Source organism: Mesoplodon mirus (genome assembly GCF_964341445.2).
Source record: "Mesoplodon mirus genome assembly, contig: HAP1_SCAFFOLD_530, whole genome shotgun sequence".
Taxonomy (NCBI): Eukaryota; Metazoa; Chordata; class Mammalia; order Artiodactyla; family Ziphiidae; genus Mesoplodon; species Mesoplodon mirus.
In genome coordinates this window covers 224,873-236,924 of record NW_028295473.1, presented here as the reverse complement: position 1 = coordinate 236,924, position 12,052 = coordinate 224,873, and the positions used below count along the sequence as shown (strand labels likewise).

General features: G+C 49.8%; 1 pseudogene across 1 annotated transcript; it reads right to left on the bottom strand.

Annotated features, from left to right (window-relative positions):
- Window positions 1-59: 59 nt before the first annotated feature.
- On the bottom strand, window positions 60-12,004 carry LOC309797439 (dipeptidase 2-like; annotated as a pseudogene). Its single transcript has 10 exons — window positions 11,951-12,004; window positions 11,592-11,803; window positions 11,096-11,265; window positions 10,715-10,834; window positions 10,350-10,491; window positions 9,979-10,048; window positions 9,682-9,858; window positions 9,222-9,302; window positions 4,319-4,341; window positions 60-222 (listed from the first exon to the last, which is right to left on the bottom strand). The product of its transcript is annotated as a dipeptidase 2-like (transcript).
- Window positions 12,005-12,052: the final 48 nt, after the last annotated feature.

Sequence of the window (12,052 nt, the reverse complement as noted above, 5' to 3'; positions counted from 1 at the left end):
CTCTCCCCGGCCTGTAACCTTCCTGTCCAAGCTGGGGTGCTTCTCTCAGAGGGCCACCTTCAGCCCGAGGCCTCCCGGGAGCACACCTCATCCCCATCTGCCTGCAGCCGGCCCCGCCCACCCTGAGGGCTGCGTGCCAGTGCCTCTGTGGCCACAAGTGCTCTGGGCTCCCGGTTTCCCGGGACTGGGCCATGAGGGCTTGTGTGGGGGAAGAGATAGTTTCTGGAAATGGGGGGGTGGGGGGTAACCATGTGAGCTCTGGTTTCAGGAAGGGGTCCTCTGCCCCCGACCTTCTCTCTCCACCTACTTGACTCCCCAACCTGCATGACCATTCTCTGGGGACTTCAACTAGCGCCTGGGAACTATCAGGAACCTCCCCCACTTCTGTCAGCCAGCCTCAGGAAAGAGCGCCCTCAGGAGTCGCTACACCTCCCCAGGGCCTGAATAGAGGGACTTTGGGGATGTGAACTGAACGACCTTCTGGGGAGAGTCAGCGACCCTTTTACTCAACAGAGCAGGAAGCCAGTCAGCAGGCTATTTGAGTGGAAGGAAATGAAGTGATTTCCATGGCAGCAGAGTCCCCACCGCAGCAATCTTCCTCCCAGAGCTGCTGGCTGACCTTCTGGCCAGGATCCCTCCTACCTCAGCGTGGAAGGCCCGGCCTCGTGGAGAAGTATAGGTTCTGAGGAAAGACCTGGCACCTGGGTTCTGCTGCTACACTTGCCTTATCTCGTGGCCCTTGTGGCTCTAGCTTTCCCAGAAACCTCAAGGGCTTAAGTGCCTGTGCTTACTCAGAGGCTGCACGCCATTCCCCATTGCCAGCCTCAGGCCCTCCCCCTAGCTGCCTCCTCTAGAGACCCCCTCTCCTCAACACACACACACACACACACACACACACACACACACACACACACACACACTCTCTCTCTCTCTCTCTCTCTCTCTCTCTCTCTCTCTCTCTCTCTCTCTCTGGGGATGTGCCTTCTCACAGAAGCTCAACCACAGAGATGCTTTAGGGACTGTGCCCAAACTCCTTCATCCCCAGCCTCTCAAGTTTTTGCTGTGATCCCTGGCACCCCCTGGAGCTGTTCCACCTTTGGAACCTTTCCCAGGTGGCAGGAGTGCCTAGCACAGGGGTAGTGACCTAAGTCTGAGCACTGGCGACCCTAGAAATGTGTTACACACAAACATTTTATTGAGCAGTAAGGGACCCCACGGGGGACAGAAAGGGCTGGCAGTAAAGGAGCATGTGAACCTCGGGGCAGGGTGCATGCTGCTTGACTCTCCATCCTGTTCTTGCTTCAGGGAGCAGGTCCACCATGCTCCAATCGCCGGTTTTTGGGTCTGGAGCAGCCCAGCTCTTCGTCCGAACTTTCTGAAGAGTGCTTTCGTTTGGGCGCACGTCTGGGGACTGGCTTCACTGCTTCCACCTTTGCTGGTGGGGCCAAAGGAACATCCCCGTAGGCCCGGTAGCCACCAACCAGGCAGTATGTCTCCCCATGCCAGCCCAACTGCGTTTCTCCACACCCTCGGTAGAGGACATGGTAGTGCCCGGGTGTGGGAGGACAAACGGGAGCCACTGCTGCTGCAAAGAAAATCAGAACTGATCAGTCACTTGTGCTGTGCACAGTCTCCTGCCACAATTTCCCCCTCTCATGTCTCTCCCAGTTTCTGGCTGAAGACCTTTAATCTACTTGACATCCAAAACACAGCCTTGGCCCATCACCTCTATGAGTCCCTAGAGAAGGGACACTGGCTGCAAAAGCAATCCCTAGCGCCTACGGCTGCAGCAGATGAGGAAGTCTCTTCACCGTTTCCAGGGAAAACAGTAGAACCCGAAAGAAATTGCACTCATGATCCTCTCCATCTCTCCCTTCCACAACAGAGAAAACATTTCTTGCAGTCTGTCACTTCTGAGGCTTTAATGGAAATGTCTTTCAAGTTTTGGAAAGAAATAATCTAATACAAATTTGTTAAGAACCCCTCTCACCTTGGCAACCCCTCTTGGGCCCCAGTTATACCGCCTGTTTCAACCACACTGAACTCTAGCCCTCTGGTACTTTTATCTAGATTAGAACAAGGCTGAATACTGAGGCAGAGTGATCAGGAGACTCAGAACCGGGGTCTGGGTACCAAGTCTAGGCTCACATCAACGCAGCCTCCTGGGACACCATCTCCTCAGCCCTCCCGTCTCATTAGCACTTCATCACCCCCCCCTTCATTCTTCCGGTCTTCCCATCAATATGGCACCACCCTGTCCCCGAGTACTCAGCAACTCAGTATGGGATGTGTCTGAGAGGACCGATAGAGATGTCTGCATGACAGCACAGAGGTGCCTGGGTTTGAAGGTGTGCTTCTAATTGTGGCCCTGTTCCTCAAACTGCTCCATTTACCGTTTGCCAACAAAAATGCACTTGTCTTTTGCTAAGAGGCCATTCAGGAAAGGGTCTGAATGGAAGCATCCTGTAGCCCAAAGGGGAAGGCTACATTATAAAGCTTAGAACCGTCCTGCACACTTGTCCAGGGATGACCTTTCACTTGTCCTCAGCAGTGAGCCCTGTGGGTCCCTGAAGGTGTCCCAGGTCACTGGTATTACTTACATGTGGGAGTGTGCTCAGTTGTACATAGTTGGCAGGCCCCACAAAAACATGTGCCAGCCAGGTGAGGTGGATTGTATCCCATACCTCCTGTGGAGGTGGCCGGTCTGGGTGTACCTGCTGCACTGCCCAGCCAGGGAACAGAGCACAGGGTTGAGTATATATAGCCTATGAAGTCAGACATTGTCTCTGATAGTCAGAGAAACTTCCCTACCAGTCCTCCACCAGATACGAATCTGTTTGGTTGTCAGTTACCATGGAATCTGTTACCGTGGAATCTGTGAGAAGGCCTGTGAGGGCATCACTACCCAGTGAGGTCATATATGGAACCTGTGACTTGAGGGGCAGGCTTCAGGAGGAGGGGCAGTTTTGTGGAGGAGAACAGGGTAGAGGCAGAGGTACTCTGCCTGGCCCCTCACAGCTGGGCCTCCCCACCAATGCCGTAGTCTAGTAGACACCCCAGGTGGGGCGTGCTGGTGGTCTGGCACAGCCCCAGGGGCCACAGGAGGGCAAGAGAGACCCACATTCTGTGATTGGCTTGAGAGGCAAGATTAAGGTAAGAGACAGCTAGGTTGTATGGCACTTAGCCTAAGAGGCAGAGATTTGTGTGGACAGGGGAATCAGGGAAGGCTCCTTTGCAGTGGGCCTGAAGGACAAGTGAGATTTGGACCCATGGGGAAGAGAGGGAAGACATTCCAGTTTGGAAGAATAAAAGCAAAGACACACTCTTCTCGACCTTGTCCTGCCCCCAATATAAATTCATCGCACCCTGAAATTTTTACAACTGAGGACTTAAAGAAACCAAGAGGTTAAGGGGCCTTCGCAGTGGTACACAGGTAGTGGAGAGGTGTTCTGCTCAATGGTTAGGTTCATGTCGGGGCTCCGGGTTTACAGCTGATAGGAATATGAGGACAAGCTCCTGCCATTTCAAACATTTCCAAGTGATACTGAGAGAGATGTTAAAGGTGCAAAATGCGGGTGCTGAATGACCTCACAAAGTGGGAATGGTGGGCCCATTTGAACATGAAATTGAAAACAAATTCATGACAAAAGGACATAATACAAAATGACAACATAATCACTCCAGGCCCCTCTCCCCTAGAAGTAAAAGTCATTAGAATCCTCTGTCTCTCCACCATGAAAGGATGAGATAAAGACTCAGCAGCAGCCCCCGTGAGAAACATGGTCAACAGTGTGAAGAGGTGTTACTCAGACGATTTGGTCCGCCTCAGAGAAGGAAAGAGACAACTCTGCCCTTAGCCTGATCAGGCCCACAGGAAGCAAGCACATTTGGGGCAGCCTCTGATAGTGTGGCAATGAGAGAGAACCTTCTTTAGGAGGGGGACTCCCTGTTGCCCGACCCCCACCCTGAAAAAGCAAAGATGGGACATTCGTTTAATGGGGCTGTTGCAGAGGCGTTGTTCCCAGGAGGTAGAGACTGCTTCGACTACCATTTTAGAGGTTGGGCCACCGTGGTTGAGAAGCACAGCACCTTCTCTTCCTAAACTGCTTGAATCAGCGGGTACACGTTAGGACAGACGAAGTCAGGCCTCATTGGAGCGGACTGCCTTTGGGAGTGGTAGAATGTAAACTGTGAAAGGGAATGCTCTGGAGGAGGTTTGTCATGGCAGGTGGGCCAGCATGAGACCATTCAGATTCTCCACGGCTCCAGAGATTACTTGACTGGGAGCATCCCTGTGATGTGGCGGGGGGACTCCTACCTTAACAGGACCTGGCTGGGCATCTGGGGAAGGCGGAATAAACGGTTTATTAACTTACGAGAGCGAGAGACTCACAAAAGCACCGAGAAAGACTTGTACCTGGATTCTTGAGCCAACCCTAAGAAAACTTATCTAGATCTGGAGTAGGGCTCGGGAGGCTGCACTTTTAAGCTTCCTGGGCAGTCCCACCACAGTGGTCCATGGATAGAGTGACCAAATTATTGTGAGTTCTTGGTTGCTTTGGGGAGTCAAAGTGGGCAATATTAAAAACTGCAGCAGGCATACGTATAAACAGGGAATATTCAAGGCAAACAGAGGTGTATAGTTATTCTGTGCATGAATCAGGTTTGGGAAAAGCTAGCCTGGTGGTTAAAGAACACAACCCTTATGACAGACAGACCAGATTCTGTCCTACTTACTTGTGTGATTTTTGACCAAGTTCTTTTATCCTTCTGACTGTTTCTTCATATGGAAAAGAGCGATGGCTGTACATTTAGCACAATATTCTCTTTTGGCAAAAGTTGCTCTGGGTCCATTTGTGTTCTCCGCAACTGAATCCTTTCCAGTGTGCAAGCATTTTTAAGTTGTTTGGTGAAGTATTACATTGGACTTTCAACTGTTCATTACTTTGGGCAAAGCTTATGTAGTGCTGCAGAGACTAGAACCCATGCAGAGGTAGTGAGAGGATGTTATAAGCTTATTCTGCCGGTTGATACAAAAGTTTAACCTTTTCTCCTCTTCCTCCACCTGCCGCCAAGACATGAGAAAGAAGGCAGAGCCTGGAAATGCACACCAGGCAATACTTCTGTGTCAGTTTGCCTTTTATTCCTCTGCCAGTACTTCCCAGAGAGATTTCACCAAAAGTGCCTAAGCTTGCCATGGCCATTGTTGTGAAGGAAGTTTCTCTCTATTGCTAGTCACATCCCCTTTTCCTTCTCCTGGGGACTTAATGGATGTTTGGGGGCAGGAACTAAAATTTAAACTAAAAGGTAAAAAACAAAAAAACAAAAAACAAAACAAAAGAAAAAACAAGTGTTCTTTTTGTAACATCTTTATTGGAGTATAATGGCTTTACAATGGTGTGTTAGTTTCTGCTTTATACCAAAGTGAATCAGTTATACATAAGTTCCTATATCTTTCCCTCTTGCATCTCCCTCACTCCCACCCTCCCTATCCCACCCCTCTAGGTGGTCACAAAGCACCGAGCTGATCTCTCTGTGCTATGCGGCTGCTTCCCACTAGCTATCCATTTTACGTTTGGTAGTGTACATATGTCCATGCCACTCTCTCACTTTGTCATGGCTTACCCTTCGCCCTCCCCATATCCCCAAGTCCATTCTCTAGTAGGTCTGTGTCTTTATTCCTGTCTTACCCCTAGGTTCTTCATGACATTTTTTTTCTTAAATTCCATATATATATATGTGTTAGCATACGGTATTTGTCTTTGTCTTTCTGACTTCCTTCACTCTGTATGACAGACTCTAGGTCCATCCGCCTCATTACAAATAGCTCAATTTCGTTTCTTTTTATGGCTGAGTAATATTCCACTGAATATGTGTGTCACATCTTCTTTATCCATTCATCTGACGATGGACACTGAGGTTGTTTCCATCTCCTGGCTATTGTAAATAGAGCTGCAATGAACATTTTGGTACATGACTCCTTTTGAATTCTGGTTTTCTCAGGGTATAGGCCCAGTAGTGGGATTGCTGGGTCATATGGTAGTTCTATTTGTAGTTTTTTTAAGGAACCTCCATACTGCTCTCCCTAGTGGCTGTACCAATTTCCACTCCCACCAACAGTGTAGGAGCGTTCCGTTTTCTCCACATCCTCTCCAGCATTTATTGTTTGTAGATTTTTTGATGATGGCCATTCTGACCGGTGTGAGGTGATACCTCCTTGTAGTGTTGATTTGCATTTCTCTCATAATTCGTGATGTTGAGCATCTTTTCACGTGTTTGTTGGCCATCTTTGGAGAAATGTCTGTTTAGGTCTTCCGTCCATTGTTTCATTGGGTTGTTTTTTTTGATATTGATCTGCATGAGTTGCTTATATAGTTTACAAATTTATTTATGTTTATATTTTTTGGAGATGAATCCCTTGTCAGTTGCTTCGTTTGCAACTATTTTCTCCCATTCTGAGGGTTGTCAGAGTCCAGAGTCTTGAGTGTTCCCCCAGTATCCAACTTGGACAAGTGTACAAATAGTGGTGGTCTAAATGATGTAGAGAGATGAATAGTGGAAGTTAAGTATTGAAGGTAAAATTAATCGTTCAGTAACATCACATAATTAATTTTAAGTGTCCATGTTATACTTGGGCAGAGTTGTTCAGTTGGCAATTAGTTAAGTTTGTAAGAGACTCAGGAGAGAGAGATGTAAGTTTTAGGTCAAGATCTGTGATATATATGGTGGCTGGAATCACAAGAGTAGATGAGACCATCTATCAAGGGCAGAAGAGAGCTTCTGAGAAATACACATCTCTTGGCAGAGGGCAGAGTGAGAGTGCCCAGTGAAAGAGATAAGGATGTCCAGAGGCAGGAGGAAGAAGTAGCAGGTTAAGATGCTACTGTTGTGAAGGTGAAAGATTTTTCTGAGATGCCAAGTTTGATCAACAAAATCAACTATTGCTGAAAGGTGACAGAATGACCAAACAATATTCACTCAGTTTAATCACAAACTAAATGTTGGTGAATGCAATTCCAGTGCAGATAAGTAAGAAGAAAAGAGCAAAATTGTGTGAGTCACGAGGTACATAAAGATAAGAAAATACAGACAATGAGAATAAATACAAGTTTTGATAAACTGCACTGTGAAATTAGGAAGAGAGAAAAGGTAACTAGAGAATTACTTGGCATCAAGCAAGAGTAATTTTTAATGGGAGGGAGGCAGCTTTTTAATGGGAGGGGGCCAAAATACAATCGCTAAAGAGGAAAACCTTAACAATACCAATGAGGTGGGAAAATGAATGGAAGATACTGAGGAAGTGAGACTAGGTATTTATACACTATGTCGAAAAGCTCTTCTTGGACGTAAAGAGAAGAAGGTAGTTTGGGGTGTTTTTGCTTTATAGTCTGTGTTTTCTCTGTGAAATAAAAGTTTGATGGGAGGTGATGTCACCTCGAGATAGCACTCATCAAATATCCTATGTGCTTATCTACATTTTTCATCCTCCTTTGTAGTTCAACTGTTTTCCTTTGATTCGTTGTGGCCAGTGGCAAAGAAGCAGAATCAAGTGTATCACTTCTGAGCTGAGGTCATTAGGAGCCAGTGTCCCTCTTGTCTGGTCCTCTGCTATTGTGACATGGGAGGTCAAATAGTCCAGATGAGGTGGCTGCAAGATGGATCAGGACCATGTGATCTGTAAGGGCTTTACTCAGTAGAGAAATAACGTACTCGTATTTTCCACTGAGATTCCTGTGTTCAATAGATCTGCCTGTGAGAGCTCAGAGAGCATAGCGAAGGCTGAAATGACAAAGAGGGAGAGATGTTGGTAACAGATGGAAGGCGCCTGGCAGATAATATATTAAATGGTAAACAAAGCTGCTGGAGTAAGAGAGAGAGTATATAAGAGATGAGAAGAAGGCCAACTGTATGTAGTATCTGACGCTAAGGAGTGAGGAGAGAAACAACTGAAAACTAAAAATAAAAAGAATGATCAGAAAGAAGCTAGGTGGTATGCCAACAGAAATCATAAGATTGCTATAAAACATAAAGGAAGGTAGTTTTAAAAGAAGCACCATCTAATGGAGTCAGTTGTTTCCCAAAGGCAAAATGCTATGGGAACTGAAAATAAAGCATCTGATTGGATGGCTAAACTTTTATGAACAAAAGTGGAACCACTTCAGGAAAGTCATGGGAGAAGACGCTGTGTTACAGTGGGGAGAGTAATCAATATATTGTGAGGAAAGGTGCCTTCATTTGCAAGAAATGCCAATTAAGAAGTGAAGACAGCATTTAAAGGGAAGGGATAATGTAAGAAAATTAAAAAAAAAATTTAAGGAAACTTGAATAACTCGTAGACAAAGAGGGAGGTATTAGTGAAAGACTGAAAATCAGAGAAAGCTATCTTAAGTTGTTGTTATGGACTGAATTGTGTCCCCCGAAAAATTATATGTTGAAGCCCCTCCTAAGTTGACTGTAGAAGATAGGAGATAGGTCCTTTAGGGAGGTAACTGAAGTTAACTGAAGTCATAAGGGTGAGGTAATAATCTGACAGGGACTGATGGTGTCCTTATAAGAAGGGGAATAGATTCCAGAGATCTCTCTCCCTCTGCTCGTAGAGGAAAGGCCGTGTGAGGACACTGCAAGAAGACAGCCGTCAGCAAGCCAGGAAGATTGTTCTCACCAGAAACCAATTCTTATGGTATTCAGTACCTTAATCTTGGACTTCCACCCTCCAGAACTGTGAGAAAATAAATTTCTGCTGTGGAAGTCGTTCAGTCTATAGTATTTCACTATAACAGCCCAACCAGACTAATACAGACCTTTATGTACACTGCAATATACAGAAGCTAAACAGTGATTGTGAGCCTGAGATTACATCTTGAACAGAAGTGTAATGACGCTTGTGGTACTCACAACTTCACGAATTTTGTCAGAAAGATGTGAAAAAAAGTCAGTCAACCAACGGTTCTGATAGTGGATATTTTCTTTATGTGTTTGACATAAAGCAGTGTCTGACAGCCTCCCTGATACCCATCCGTATCGCAGTTTTGATTCTGTGGCTCCAGTTCCACATGGCACCAAGGTGCTGTGTACTGTCCATTCTTGGGTTTTTGGGTGCTGTACCTATTGCCAATAGGTGGGTCAAACCACTGGGGCTCTTCTGAAGTCCTCCCTAAATTTGGACCCAGCTTCAGCTCCAAATCCGAGTTTTCAGAGAGCCCAGGGTGAGGCTCGCCTGCCACAGTAGACACGTTGGCTAACGGGTTGCACTGCAGCACCCACTCGGACAAGGGCACCATCACGATGCCACCGTTCTTCTTCTGTAGGGGCGGACCCGTGGCCAGTCAGCTTGGCCCCCAGCACAGCCAGCTGCCTGTTCACTCTCTCGGCCCCTGTGAGGAAGGTGTTCAGCCCTGGCTGTGAGGTCAGAGTCATCTCCTCTCTGGGTTTGTGTGAATGGAGGAGCCGCAGCCCTGGTCTGGGTGGTGTGTTGGCCCTGGGTTTCCGGGTTTGGAGGAGTATCTTACCACCTAGACCCCCACCTAGGGCTGAAGAGTTCAGGGGCTGTGGACCGTGGGTTTTGGGGGCAGAAGATATTTAACCTGGCGTTTGAGGAAATGGAGGGAGAAGAGGCTCAGGTTCAAGGGCTCCTGGTTTGAATCTCTTGCTTTAGGTTTGAGGGCCAGGGCAGTCTCTCACCAGAAGCTGCAGGATATCATCAGGAACATTGCGAGTGTTCTTGCACATACCCCGGGCAGCTGAGTGGGAGAAGATGACAGGTGCCTGTGACACTTGTAGGGCTCGCCGTGCCGCAGCATCCGAGACATGGGCCAAGTCCACCATCATGCCCAGGCGGTTCATTTCTGCCACCACCTTCTGCAGGGACAGGATGGGGAGAGGGCATGAGGGCTGCATTTATCTTGTGTGTATTTATCTGTAGGGAACAGGCAGGGCTGTACATTCATGTGGGGCAGGGTATGGAAGCCGGGTCCTTACCTCGCCAAAGCTGGTGAGCCGACTGACATTGCTGTAGAAGGGGTGGATACCCTTTGCTGAGCTCTGTGCTCTGCAGGATGGCCAGGAGGCAGTCTGACTGGTGGCCATGACTTGGCTACAAGAGCGTAGAAAGAGGTTGTGTCGAACCGTCTACACCTGCAACTCCCTGATGCAAGAGGAGGGACCCAAACTGGGCTGTGCCTGGCAGTAGGAGGGCCCTTCTGGGGATTCAGTCTTGTTCTGCAAACCTCCATTCCCCTCCCAACCCCAGGTTCAGGGCTGGATCCCAGGGATAAACTTGCTTTGGGCCCCAGCGTGATCTTGGGCAGATCCCTGCCTCACTGGGCCCTTACCATCTGCACTGTGCTCACCAGGGCGTGTTGCAGGTGTGGGTGAGTGTCACGTAGCGCACACCCAGCGCATAGAAGGTACGCAAGATGGAGAGGCTCCTGTCCAGTGAGTGGCCGCCCTCCACACCAATGAGGCTAGCCAACTTCCGGGTATTGTTGAGAGCTGGGGGCAGGTAGGTCAGATGATCATTTTCAGAGGCAGGGGTAGCTAACTGAAGTCCCTAACACCTACCACGACCAGTCTCTTTACCATTTTGTTTTGTTTTTTTGGCCGTGCCACGCAGCATGAGGGCTCTTAGTTCCCCCACCGGGGATCCAACCCGAGGCCCCTGCAGTGGAAGCGTGGAGTCTTCACCTCTGGACTACCAGGGAAGTCCCCCGGCTACCTTTAACTGAGGTCACAAGCTCCAGCTCAGAATAGGAGGCACACATGGGGCAGATGAGGTGAACTTGCTCCAGGGTGAGGCGCACAGCATCGCGTTCGTGGGTCCGGCATGGGACGCAGGCTCACCAGAACTGAGGGAAGGCAAGGGCTTAGTTTGGGCTTTGGAGCTCCTTGGGCTTCTCATAGCCTCCTCAGCTGGCACAACACTCAGTGTGCCCAGAAGTCCCATGTAATGCGTTGCTTTTCCTGTGGTACATGGATGCCCGTCAGGTTGGCTCACTGTGACCCCTGTTCCCCCAGCATCCATGGCATGGCACTTTCTAGGTCACTATGGTAACTTAGTTCCAATGTGACTAACCTGTGGTCTCTGAGGCCCCCAAACTGCCCCACATTCCCCAGCAGCCATGGTGGCACCTTGTGTGTCCCTGGGCACCCACGAGATCATTTTTCAGCCTGTCCACGCTGGTCTGGCCATGGCTGAAATTGCGCAGATTAACATCCTGTAGCCCGTGGTGGTAAAACTGCCTCAGGACCAGGGGCATGTCGTTGTGGCTGGAGGGAGGTCAAGGCAAATAGGTGGGCTCCTTAGGTCTTGGGATGAGGCAGGACACATTGCCTGGCCTGGGCCAGCCTGTGGGTCCCCCACCTCCCACTGTCACACAGACTATACTAGGAGCAGCTGAGGCCTGGGCTGAGGGGTTCCCACCAGGGAGGGGATGACAGAGAAGGGGAAGGGCATCCATAGATGATGGAGAGGACATCCAGGGGTGGTGGGAGGGAGCCTCCCCACTAGCTCTGCATGCTCCGGACCTCCTGCCCTGCCCGGGGCCAGGCTAGGCCCCCAGCGGCCCCCAGCAGCCGGCACACACTGCAGCCACCCGTCCACAAGCGGGAAGTCCCGCATCAGGGCCCGCGTGCGCTCCCGCGGACTTGGGGTTCTGGAGGTGCCCGGCGTGGTCTTCACGGGTAACCGGCCGCAGCAGCAGACCCAGCAGGAGCAGCAGACACAGCAGAGGCCGCTGGCTGAGTGCGCGGGGACCATCGAGGCGGGCAGAGGCGGGTCTGAGAGGGGCGGGCAGTGGGGTTCTGCCTGTCGACACAGGGCACCCAGCGTCGCGGCCTCGCGAGGGGGGCGGTTTGAGGGAGGGGATACAGAGTCTCAGGACCCTCGCAGAGAGCCGCGATCCGGCAAGCCCAGAAGCCACAGGGCAGCAGTGCCCTCCCGCCCCCTGCTCACAGGCAGCTCCTGCGGGCTAAGCTGGCCTCTGCGGAGAGCCCACTCGCCTCCCATCGTGGGTTCCCTCCACCCCTGCCCCTCTTCCCACTCCCACTGCTCCGA